At 32.7% G+C, this 13,940-nt stretch overlaps 1 pseudogene; it reads right to left on the reverse strand.

Moving 5' to 3' along the window:
* Positions 1 to 285: 285 nt before the first annotated feature.
* LOC143575352 (S-adenosylmethionine synthase 3-like) lies at positions 286 to 13,611 on the reverse strand (annotated as a pseudogene).
* Positions 13,612 to 13,940: the final 329 nt, after the last annotated feature.

The following is a 13,940-nucleotide window of genomic DNA, read 5'->3' on the forward strand; positions in this document are numbered from 1 at the left end:
ACATGTGTGTGCGGTGGTTGGTCGTTGAGTGAAGTGTTGTCTATTGTTTAAAAGGTTTTAAGAATGTTATATGAAGTAAATGATATTCGTTATGAGATGGGTGGAGAAGGGGTAATAAATTAAAATTAATTAAAAATGAAAATATATTTGTTACCAAAAGAGATTTTAATTAAATGTTTTGGCTTCACCTTTGTAATTGTATTGCATTAAAGTCTTGGGTACATTTATAATTGAATTTCTTTTTATGAAAGTATCATTGTCGTTAAGAGGAGTTAATCTTGGAGATCATGTTTCTATGCTTTGTGGTTTGTTCCCGGAATCTACGGTTCACCTCATGGTAGGTAGTGAAATGGATATGGTCTATCATTCATAATTGGGTTAAATTACTCGCTTTGTCGTAGTTCAATTTGGTTAAGGAAATACTGGAATATCCAAGTAAAACATAAGAAAAATAAGGTGGAGAAAGAGAGAGAACTTAAGCAATCTCGTTAGTAATATGTTGGTTCTTTGGAGAGCATAGAATGATAGGATTTTTAAAAACAAACTGATATCAGTGGACAAATTGGTGAAGGATATAAAGACTACTTATTCATATGGGTGAATAATCGGAACCGCATATTGAATTTTGATTAGGAGGCTTGGTGCATGTTTGACTTTGTTAAAATTTCCTTTGTAAATTGTATGACTTGATTTTTTTTATTTTTTATTTTTTGGTTCTTTTTACCCTTTGTGCATTTTGGACTTTTGCGTCTTGCAATCGTCCCAGTTTTTTCAATTAATTGTATCTACCTATCATTAGAATGACATAAATTTTGCAACAATTGATTATAGTTGCAGTTAAACACCGACATAAATTTTTAACTAAAGATGGAAATAAGCAATATCATATTGAATATTCTAGATGGAGACATGTTATGACATTAGTAAGATATTATTTACCGTTTCAAGCTCTCTCAAATTGACCAACTATTTTATGAAAACCTAATATTATTTTATTCACGAGGCTAATCCACTAAACTATTAGGGTGAAGGATCAATTTCGAGAATTGTTAACTATTTTATGAAAACCTAATATTATTTTATTCACGAGGCTAATCCACTAAACTATTAGGGTGAAGGATCAATTTCGAGAATTGTTAAAATTCTTTAGGCTGAAGACAATAAAAAATTTGAGTTTTAAGTAAATTTATTATTATTATTTATTATTTTTAACAATTAACTTTCTAAATGGATTTATTGGGTTATGATTAGGGTTTTGCAAAAAGTTATTTTTTTATAAGGTAGACTTAAATGAATTGGGTAATTGGGCTTTAACATTAAGAATACATATTTTTTTTCTAAAAAAAACACACAAATTATTTGAAAAAATTCGGATCTGCTGAGGTGATCCGGCTGGAACCGTTGCCCGCCCCTTTCTCAAAGGCGGCACTAGGTGAGGGACGTATGAATTAATATCAAATATTTGCTAAAAGAATGTTCAACATAGAAGTTATAAGTATATTTGACTCTTAGGTGTTGTTTGTTTTTTCAGACTTCAGAGATAAAATGTCTACAGTCTGCAGATACAGTCTTCAGTTTGCCGAACCACATTTACAGACATATGTAGCTAAAAATGTAGACCAAACCTCTGTAGTTTGTAAGAAGTGACTGGTTGTTTTTTTAACATCTGCAAACTGCTAATCAAAAAGAGGGTGCGCAAACTTTTTTTAACATATTATAGACCTAAACGTATGCGCGTAGTTTGCACGGTGCAAACAAAATAGATGTGCCTATGACAAATTAATCAAGATTTACAATTTGTAAATACAAGTCACATTATTCTTATATCTTGAAATTAAAAACAAAATGTGACGAACTGCAATGTAGATGTGCCTAGAAACACTATGGCTGGATGGCTGATTATATTTTTATAATAAATTCATGTATTTCAAAAAGTTTGATGTGAGATGTGATAATTATTTTATTTTTGTCATTTTCCAAATAACTCTTATAATAATAGCTGATGTGTGATAAAAGGATTGGAGATGAAATTGATTAATCGCATATCATGAATATCATATTTTGGCATTGCATTTATCACAGTTTACCTTGTGTTTTCTTGCAGAAAGAAGATGGTTGTTATGACGGTGTTGGACAAATTGTACTAAGGGCAAATTGTACTAAACATTATATTTTGTAAGGAGTATTAATTTAAAATGTAAAATTTACAAAAAATCATGTATGATGGTTTCCAACTCGAGTGAAGAATCATCGACGATTTCAGTAACGTCCAACTTGTTTATGTGAAAAATCATCGGACGCTTCCAACATGAATATATTTGGTAACGAAATGTCGAAATGTTAAACATGTAAAAATATTTTGAACTTTTTTAGTGTATGAAATGCGAATTTCAGTTCTATTTTTATGACCAATCAAACGTTTATAAAAAGGATTAATTTTAATTCCTATTATAAAAGTAATTTAATCCTATTCCTTTACACGTTTACTCTTACTTATTGATTAATTTTTTGAATTTTTTTAATTTCTTCCACAATTATTGAGTCCTTTTGCTTTCTACGTTCTTACATAATAGTTACATGCTTTGTGCTATTTAAATTTCTATAAAAAAAATACTATAATTTCATATTTTATTTAAATAGTTGCTTATCATAATCATCTTATATTTCTTTTGCTTATCATGAAGTTCAATAGCAAAATTAGTTTGGTTCTCAACGACATAGATAACACATCACATGTATATGAACATAACTTAAGAAATTTAAAAAATTTCAGTAAAAAACTTTTATAGTAACATTATCTGGTTACATTTAGTTGTTCAACATTTAACTGTTCATAAAAAAAAGTTCATTTATGGTTAAATTATAAAAATACCCATTAATTCCTTTTATGAAATCATTCTTTTGTAATAACTTTTAATTGAGTTCTCTTCATTCAATTTGATTATAGTAATAAACATGTGACAAATAAAATCATTATTTTTTAATAACGCCCTTTCTTTTTATCAAATCATTGTTTTTTAAATGATCGTTATTGCCATCGTTAAAACTTTTAACTGATTTTTCTTCGTTGCATATGATTATGGTAAACACGTGATATATAAAAACAATGCTAAGACATGCATTGAGTTTAAAACACGTGATATATAAAAACAATGCTAAGACATGCATTGAGTTTAAAAATGATTGATCGAATAAATAAATTATATGTAGATATTATCACTTTACAATAACTTAACATACAAGTACGATATAACTAAAACTTATAATACACAAGCAAAAGACGTACAAGATTCTTTGAAACTATACATGATTCTTTGAAATTATTACCCAATTCTTTATAATTTCATATATAAAGAACAAACCGAAATAGAAACTGACTATTCAGTTTTGAACCGAAAAAATAAATTGAAATCGACAAAAAAAAAAAAAAAACTAATTAGAATCCGACGATTCAGTTTTGAACTTTAGCAAAAACGAAATACTGGTTTTGGTTCGGTTTTGTGTTTTTTTAAAAACCAAACTAACTATACAACCGAAAAAACTGTAATAAGTAATAACCTAACCAAACCAAACCAAACAGTAGCCATTAAAAATTACCAACCAGTGACTATTTGTGTTGTCTCACCATATGGTTAATAACTAATATGTTTGGTTCATGCATATGGTTAATAACTAATATCATTGGTACTTTTAGTTTTGATTTTGAATGTATCCTTTATTAGCTCTTATTATTTTGGGTTTAAGAATGTTAATATTTAATTCATTAAATTTTTTTAATATCTGGCCCAATTTCAATATTTTGGGTCATTTTTTTGCCCAAAAATAATTTTGCCTGATTAGCAAAAACGAAAAAACCAAATCCAAAACAAAATCAAACCAAAAACTAAAATCAAGGCCAGCCAGGAGTGGTGCCTGCGGACCGTCGGCCTTGCACATAATTTGGGTCCAAATTTTGGTATATATATATTTTATATATATACTTAAAAATATAAAACTTATAAAATTTGATTTGATCTTTACCATCTTTTAATTATTAGGCCCAAAACTTTTTTTATTCATAATCCATTTAATAGTTTAACTATTGGACCCAAACAAAAAACTAAATAAATAAAATAAAAATCAAATGAAAAATAAAAGAAATAACGATCGATTGAAACTCTTCATTGGCTTCTTCTTTCTTTGCGAATGCTAAACAAAACCTGAACAATGACCAACCCAGCCGACCACCATTGTTGGTTCGTCATTGACCACCAGGCTCCTCGCGGCTGACCAAGCCAACCACAAAGGACCAAAGTATGTTTTTTTCCCAATGTTATGAGAGCTTCACGAATCATTGGTTAATAGGTAGCTATTACGGTGTTTGATTTTATTAATATATTTTTTTTTGTTTACTGTTATAGCATTAAGTGTCGTTTAAAAAAGTTAGGTTATATAATTCGTTACTCGTTAGGGTTATGGGTCTTTTTATTTCGGCTCAGCCAGGGGCGAAGTTTAGAAGGGACCGGGGGTGGCCCCGGTCACTGCCGTTTTCTCCGTTAATAGGGTAAATTTCACGATTTTTCCCGAAAATTTTATAGATATTAAGCGCGGTCACTGCCAATTTATTTTTCCAAAAAGCTACCGGTCACCACCATTTTTTTTTTTAAATATAATACCCTATCGTTTGATTTTTTTATAAAACCTCACGGTTTTTATAAACAAAAGTTATAAAAATTATAAAAAACTTAGTTTTTAATAACACTCAAATTTGGAGGGAGGGGCTGGTTGTAAATTTTTACATAGCAAAACTTTAAAAAAAAACAAACGAGAATTCTTTCAAAACAATCGCTCTACCTGCTGCTTCCCTTCTACCCTGCCTTTTGCCTTCTGAGTTCTGAGTTCGCCACCGCCCACCGCCCCATCGCCGTCCGTCGATCATCCACCACCGCCGCTCATCCCCGCTCATCCACCACCGCAAGGTAATAGTCTATTTCCTCTACCTTTGTGTTGTTAAATCAATGATTATAAAATTAGGATTTGTAATTATGAATTGGGGATTTGTGGATATTAGTCAATTAAACTTATAATTGGTATTGTATGGTGAAATTTTACTCTAACTTTCTCTATTGATTCTTCTTAATTAGGTAAATCATGAAAAAACAAGATACAATTTTTTCTTTAAAAAAAAAGGGATGATAAACAAACGAGTAAATCTTCTTCTAAGGTACTCACCCTCCTCTCGGCTCTATATTATTATCATATTATGGATATTTTAGGTCTTGTTTTTTTTTAATTGTAAGAACAATCGTTTTGAATGAATGAAAAAATAATTAGATATATAAATGTCATATTGTACCCGACCCGACCCGAACCACCAACACGGCCCGAACCACCGACACGAACCGAACCACCAACACAGCCCGAACCACCGACACGAACCGAATCGCCGACCCGAAAATTTTTGGGTCCATGACTTCGGTCACCGCCATGGCGAAGCCTAAGCTTCGCCACTGGGCTCAGCCGAGTTATTTAAATCCTCAAAGACAACCCTGACCGAAATCAAACAGTTTTGGAAAATTAAAAAACTGAAAACTTGATCTTCGGTTTTGTTTTAGACAAAACCACACTGAACCACATCGTGTCAGTTGCTAATAAGCATTTACATATATGTTTTTTAAGCCAATTATAGTATTTAAAACAAAAGATTAAACAAATGATATGAATTAAAATAAAGAGATATATAAATGGATTTAGTTTTCTCGTTTAGGGTATCCAAGCGTATGTGTGTTTGGTGAAAGAGGTGTCGGCCGTCGACATCGAACGACAACACAATAAATATATCACCACCCATGCACTTGTACCTTAATGCTGTTTTGGTTATACATGTCTCCTATAAATTCCAAAAACAATTAAATATACATGTACATTTTACACACAATAAAACAAGTGAGATAATCGTTACATAGCTATGATGCTACTTAATATGATCTGTTTAATATTTATTGATAAATTCGTGTTCTTCTTCATTAATTTCCAAAAACTGTTTTTACTTTATAAAGTTGTTTACGTGATAAAGAAAATGTGCGACAGACAGCCCATTCTTCAATAAATCAACAGTTTGAGGGTAGAAACATAACTAACTTGAAGTCTCGGGGCAAGGATTAATAGCATAAGTCTATATTTAGCACGTATTTGATTTGATTCACCACAATATTGTAATAGTTGTATTTGATAGAGTTTCCATACTCACTGTCATGCATTGTAAATATATAATATCCCATGAATGAGAAGGAAGGATCTTTTTGGTGATTATCTTACAAGGATCATGTTGCATATGACATGAAGATCACTCTTTGTAAAAATTTGTATACGTTGGTAAAAAACTGGATTTGCAATACAAATGCTCATGTAATGGAGATATAAGTATATAACCCAAAGAACCTTTGTTTTAGTTTAGGCATGGGTCATGTAGTTTGCTTCCGTGCTTGATCTTGCACGATGTGTTGTTTCTTGAAAGTAGCTCCTCTTTTACTTTGATGTTAATCTACAAATACCTTTTAATCCTTCTTTAAATTATTTTTCATGTATGTTTGGTGTGTTAAATTGTTAGCTATTCATATAGAACAACATTATTATAAAAATGATCTAAACCTTTTGGGGCGACTTTAAACCTATTTGACTCATTTGACCCTGTCAAAAATGATAAATCAAGACTCTGTAATTTAAAATAAAAAAAACTAGCAATGTTACCCGCGTGTTGCGACGGTATTATTTTGTGTCGTTACGAATAACATTTTTATCGATATTTAGGTATTACATTCAACTCAAGTAGCATGATGTATAAATACATAAGAACAAATTAAGAAACTATAAACAAAGTAAGAAGAAATGTAAATTAACACATTTTCTATGATCAAACAAATTATGCTGAAACTAATCAAATTATACACCGATTTGCGACATCGGTTATATCAAAAAAAACAAACAAATAAAAACCTTTGAATTTATAAAAAATGATTCAACTAATAATTAATTTATGTTAAATTTGCTGTAATTACGTAATAAATTAAACAGACTAACAAATATTAAATTCCATTAAAAGATGGGATGAATGGCACATTATATTATTATAGTCAGGAAAACAGAAAAGCATTCAAACATAAGATCATGCGATGGTACATACACAAACATAAACAAAATCACTTCCAATTATTATCCAATGCACTAATAAAATCTATTAGCCTTGACGCTACATCACGTAGCATAAAAGCTCCTAACTTTTTTATGATAAACTTGGTCTTTAATTATTTCTCCACTTCGATGAAGGCGCTAAAAAGGCTCCGTCATCTTCAGCCATACACAAACCGGAAGAAATTCAGCCAATTATCACCGCCTTCCACCGTCGTATTCACCGGAAACGATGCATGAAACGGACGCACATGATTTGTCCCAGAACACCGTTTACGCCCCCATGTCTAAACATACAATGTTAATAGTGAATTTGGTAGGGACGTTGAAGGTTATATATACGGTATGAAACGGTGAGGGTAATTGTGGTGACGGTTGGATTTAGAAGTTGCGACGGTAGTATTTTAAAGAATATATTATTATGCTATGGACCCTAAATAATAATTTGAGTAAATGTATATAAAATTATGTTAATGGACTTTAAATTTAAATCTCATAAGTTAAAACTTAAAAGTGGTATTTGAGAAATGCATCAATTCTAAATATAGTATAGATAATATGCATTACCCCATCAACAAGATAACGAAGATTATAATTGTTATTGTGAAGAATTACAAGATGAAAGTCAACAACACTCTCAAAACACACAAGAAATATACCAATTTGATAAACAACAAACTACACAAAAATGTGTAGAAGACAAAATAATATATGAGCATAATACTATGTTAAGCCAATCTAAACTAGAGGTGTACAAAACCGGTTTTTTTTTACGAACCGAACTGGTTTGGTTTTTGCATCTTCTAAACCAGTTTGGGTCAAACCGGTTTAAGCATAGAAGTAGCCAAAATGATCCAGACCGGTTCGGGTCGCTTTTAAACCGGTTTGATTAAAAATACCCAAACCTCCATACGAACTGGCGGTTCGTCTCAGTTTGAGAACCGGTTTGGTAGAAACCGGTTTGAGAAACAAACCCGTTCGGTTCGGTTTTGGTTAACCGATTCCGAACCGTTTTTACACCTCTAATCTAACCCCCCCCCCCCCCCCCCCCCCCCCCCCCCCACCCCCTTTATGAGATGAGATGCAAACACGCAAACAGTTCCATCCCATAAGTCTTAAGCCCACGAACATGGTACAAGCCCATATCCTCTTTCTTACATTCAATCACATTAATAATGGGATACAAATTGAAAAACTAAAGAATATTTGATATTTTCAATAGACACATTTTCCTTTTTAGCTTGTGTGTTATGGGATAAGTAGCAAGAGCTAGTCATCACGTCACCGTCACATTAACAGTGGAGTTTTAATTTAACAAGCGCGTTATAAGTTAATTTGGTTTAACTAATATTTAAAATAAAAAGTAAATAAATGTGTGTGTTTAGATATGATCGATGAGTTTAAAGCAGACCCCACCCACTAAGAGAGGAGTTACTGGAATGGCGTTGGAAGGCAAAAATGGGTTGGGCACCATCATGGTAATTAGCGTGTTCTGGGATAACGAAAGGGGAAGCTTTTGTATTGTGGCTCGGGTGGCTCTGGCCACCTTCATTTTTTTTGCTTCGTAACGTAAATTTATGCATTTTTCGTATAAAAATTTTTATACGCAGTGTAAATTTACCCGTTTTCGTCCGAATAATTTGAACCCGGCCACCCCAGCTAATTAAATTTTATACAGTATTGAGTGCGACGACCATGTCGTTTTCGTCCAAACTTCATCATTGAATAACGACGCCATTTGATGCTAAATGGACCTTTAGTGCCTTCTTTTTTTCTCTCCACAATGGAGAGCCTTAGCTAAAGATTTCAATTAGACAGGTTAGAGATAAACAACAACCCAAAGTATAAGTAAATGTGTCAAAACACCAACTTCTACATAACATGGCAGTTTAATTATTCAAAGTGTAAAGTCATATATTAACATAAATTCCTCCTTCAAAAGATTCAAGCAGAGGATCATGTCTTGGCATACTTATGATCTAAGTGACACAGAGCAATTCTTTTAGTATATGAATTATTTTGGGAACCAAATTAAACCTGATGAAAATGTTGTTAAAGTAGGTTCACAAGGTCGAATATTCCCTGAGTAATCGCTACAAAGCGTGGAGCCGATACGACTTTCTTTAATTATGTCTAGTTACTAAGAATCGATCAAAGGTGGTCAACATCAGTCATAATCAGATCTAGTCGATTAATTTGGGTTGATTTTGACTTAAAAAAAATAAAACCTAATTCGTATTTCTATAATGCCAAAGAACCAATATATATTTTTTTTAATTAATAAACAGAATTTTTTTTTGAATAATTTAGTATTTAGAGCCATATTTCTCTTATTTATATTGATATTCATATATTTTTTGTTAAATATTAGTAAACTTATGATATTTGACATATATAATATCCAAAAAATGTAATTTTCTTGACATTTACTATATCTGAGTATCTCGAGTACTTTGGGTACACCCAACCCCCTAGTCGGGCAGCCTAGGTCCGCCTAGCGACTTTAGCAACCTTATGCACCTTAGAAGATTGGGTATTTATAATCTTTACGTAATCACTTTTTTAAGAGCATTTGGAACTACCACAATACCCGAGTGAGTCTTTCTAAGACAGGATGTCAATGTCTATACTGATGTTGACGTTACATGTTTGACTCACTCAGAAACACCATATGAGACTTAATACATAAACAACTATATTGAATTCTTTAGTAATATAAAGGTTACAATGAATAAGTGAATTACGCTATAGGAATTATACATCCCAACAACCAAAAACGAACACAAAGAATCATAAACACAACACTAAACCAAACAAACAAAACCTTCTTATAACTCCATCACTTTAATAACCCGCTAATTCGAACATTTCGATTTCAAAACCTTCAGTGTCTCCCACGTAAAATCCGGATAATCCCGACCAAATTGCCCGTAAGCAGCCATTTTCTGGTACCTATAATTCTCGCCCCATTTAACGCCAAGGTTAATAGCTATCATACCCGGCCTAAAATCAAAATTCTCATTAATCAGAGAAAGGATATCCTTATTCAGAATAGTTCCCGTCTTATACGTGTCAACAAACACGGACAATGGTTCAGCCACACCTATAGCATAAGAAACCTGAACTATGCACCTACGTGCGAGCCCAGACGCCACGACACTCTTAGCCGCCTGCCTAACAATATAAGCCCCACTTCTATCGACTTTAGTCGGATCTTTACCCGAGAATGCACCCCCACCGTCAGCACCCCAACCACCATACGTGTCAATAATAATCTTCCTACCCGTCAGACCCGCGTCCCCATGGGGCCCACCGGTCACAAACCGACCAGACGGGTTCAAATAGAAGATTGTGTTTTCATCAAGATATTGAGATGGGATCATGGGCTTAATAACGTATTCTTTAAGATCGGCCGCTATTTGTTCATTAGTCACGGTTTCATTGTGTTGGGTCGAGATGAGAACCGTGTGGACTCGTGTGGGGACCATGGCACCGTTATCGTTATAATACTCAACAGTCGCCATTGGGTCTGAGCCACGGGAAGGTCTTGTTTTTCTAACCTCGGTTAGCTTAGCACCTAGATGCCCTGCTTGCGGTGCGCGCATATAATGTATATATGTGTGAACCCTCGGGTGGGCAAAAGTGAAATTGCACTAATTTTGACGTTATTTTACTAATCTCGTGAAAATAACGTTAAAAAGTGGAGGAAGGTTAATCAGGCATCATGTGGTGGCGTTGATAGCCAAAAGACAATGATACATGCACCAATCGACCGGTGTGCCGATGGTTGAGTGTTATGTGCCTTATGTCCAAGGCTTGATGCAAAACTACTATCGAGCCAGGGGTCTCACCGGAAGCAGCCTCTCTATTCCTACGGGATAGAGGTAAGGCTGTCTACATCTTACCCTCCTCAGACCCTACCATAGCTTTGCTATTGGTGGGATATACTGAGTACGATGATGATGATGATGATGATGGTTAGCTTAGCACCTAGCTTGGTGGCCAGGATATGGGTTAAGGGCATAAGCTCAGGGATTTCGTGTAACATTCGTCAATTTTTGAACCCGAAAACCCAACCCGTTTAGAAGCCAAAGTTATTTTATACCATTTCAACTAAAATACTTTACTATATTATGTAGCTTTTGAAAGATCAATTTATTTCAGTTATGTAGCTATAGAGTGCATTCTGAAATTTATCAAAGTTAAATTTTATATATATAACTATATTATTATAAAAAAAACAAAAAATAATAAATAATAATATAATAAAACATCATGGACGGCATGCCCATGAATGTTTTTTTTATTTTATTTTTGATATTTATGTTTTATTATTATTATTTCATTATTTTGATTATTATTATTTTCTTTTTATTCAAATTTTTTATCTAAGATTTCCTTTAAACTTTCTTATCAAGTTAGGGTTTTAATTCTAACTCAACTATAAATACCCATTCTTTTTCTTATTATTTCCTTGCTTTTTAATCTCTATTTCTCTCGCTAAAGCATTTCTCCAAGTAAGTTTTAATATATGTTCATCATATTTTCTTTGAAGTTTTTATTTTGTTTAATTTATTTTGATCCAAGAACCATAAAAATTTTGATGATACATGATCAAACATATTTTATTCATCATACCACAAGTGGTTCACAATTTTTCTTCATCAAAATCCATTCCAAAACATCAACAACATTCTTATTTTCAATGTTTCAGATTTGACAACAAGAATGGTCTTCAAAGATTGATCCATATCTCGGTCATAACAAACAGTAATGATGCCAGGCCAAATTCTATCATTAACTTTATTGAGTTACGGTTCTAATGACTATTTATTTATGTTTTTATTTTTTTGTATGGCTTCACAATCGTTATTTCAAAATTAGTGCGCAGATCTATACCCTCTGTGAAGATCGACTATTTTAGCCTATCTCGGTTCCAAATGGGCAAACTTTCAAGAAAATTTGTTCCTTACATGATAATTTAGTTGACTGTAGATTTTTATAAATTTTGAGAATTTATTGATATTTTTAAACATTTATGCAATCAGTGATAGAGATATGTCTAAAACTGATTTCATTTTCCTTGTTTCTTTTTCAAATTCTAGTTATGTTATTTTAATAAATATCTTTTTCTTTAACCTTTATTTATCAAACACATGCTAAAGAAGCTCTATTTAATTGTATTTATGGATTACTCATTAGGACTCACTAAGCTTAATCAAGATCTTAATCTTTCAACTCACCAAATTCAAGGTGAGTAATTCACACCTCTCTTTTTCATCTTTTACTTTTTGAGGGTGACATGCATACCATACACATCAAAGTTATTTATTTATTTACATATATACCTCATGAACCACAATTCGATATTATGTGTTTATAGAATTATTGCTCATCGATGACACGCTATATGCTTATGTGTTTAATTTTTATTGTTTGGCGGTTGAGCCAGCTCATCCTCATCGAGTATGCATACTTTACGCTAGTAAGCTGGCTTTGTACTACATCGAAAGGGTCCACATTTATTTTATTTGGTAATTGTTGTATATCATCAATGTTGTGATTGTTTATATTCGCATACGAATTGTTTGTTTTACAATATAATAATACATCTAAACTTGTGTATTACTCCAACTTAATGTTAATCAAACTCTATTTTTACGCATGTTACATGTTTGCTAGTTGAAGAATTGGATGTTTGAGAAGACACTTAGTTTGCTCTATGTTATTAAATATAAAGCAAAAACTGGGTTGTTTTTGTTTGTATTGTGATGTACTTCGATTTATGTGATAAGTTAATTAGTTTTTGTTATTATTAATAACAGTGTCTTGTGAGCTACTGTGTAATCAGTTACGCCCCGGCATATTCCGCCGTAGGTTGGGGTGTGACATCTCGTCGGTTACATAACCGAACATGTGACCTTGCCCACCTGCCCCGATCTACTCAGGTTTTTTTGGTCAGGTGACCATGAACGCCCTGGGCAATATCGTGGCTCTCTTGCTCGATATAGACCAGGACGTTGCAGGTGTCGACATCCGGGCCGACATCTGTAGATGTGAACCCGATGTTTTTGTAGGAGTCACAGACTACTTTTTCATAGTCTACAACTGCTTTAGTGGTGATGTCACCGCACACCATGACCATGTTGGTCTTGGTGCAGGTTTCATAGGTGACTTTGCTTTCGGGGTCTTGTTCTAGACATGCGTCAAGGATGGCGTCTGAAACTTGGTCGTAGAGTTTGTCTGGGTGTCCCTCGTTTACTGATTCGGATGTGAATAGAAAGGTCTCCATCTCTTAACCGGACTGCATAAAACAAAACCAAAATGTGGATTTCAATCAATTTTGTAAGAATCTATTTGACTATGAAAGTGAAAATGATCTTAATTGATAGGAATATAGCTAAGGGCATTAAAATTCGGATACCCGAAGTTTTAGTATCCAAAAATTTCGGATAGTGCATTTCAATATCTGAAGTTTCGGATTCAGTTATCCAAACGGAAATCCAAATTTAAAAAATACATTTGTTATTTGATAATTGTTTAAATATTCAAAAATTTAAAAATACATATATTTCGGACATTCGGAAATTATCCGAAACACCTAAACTATTTGATTTTTCCAGAAAAATTTACCCGAAATATCTAAAAAGTATCCAAAATATGCTCAATTTCTGATCAATACTTTTTATTTAATGATTAAAAGAAATATATTTGAATAATTTAGATATCCGAAATACCGGAAACTTTCTAAAAAAGTTTATTAGAATCTGAAA

The sequence above is a fragment of the Bidens hawaiensis genome, unplaced genomic scaffold, assembly GCF_021521415.1.
Source record: "Bidens hawaiensis isolate Kalapana, Puna unplaced genomic scaffold, B.hawaiensis_p1.1 tig00001412_1, whole genome shotgun sequence".
In the NCBI taxonomy this organism is placed as follows: Eukaryota; Viridiplantae; Streptophyta; class Magnoliopsida; order Asterales; family Asteraceae; genus Bidens; species Bidens hawaiensis.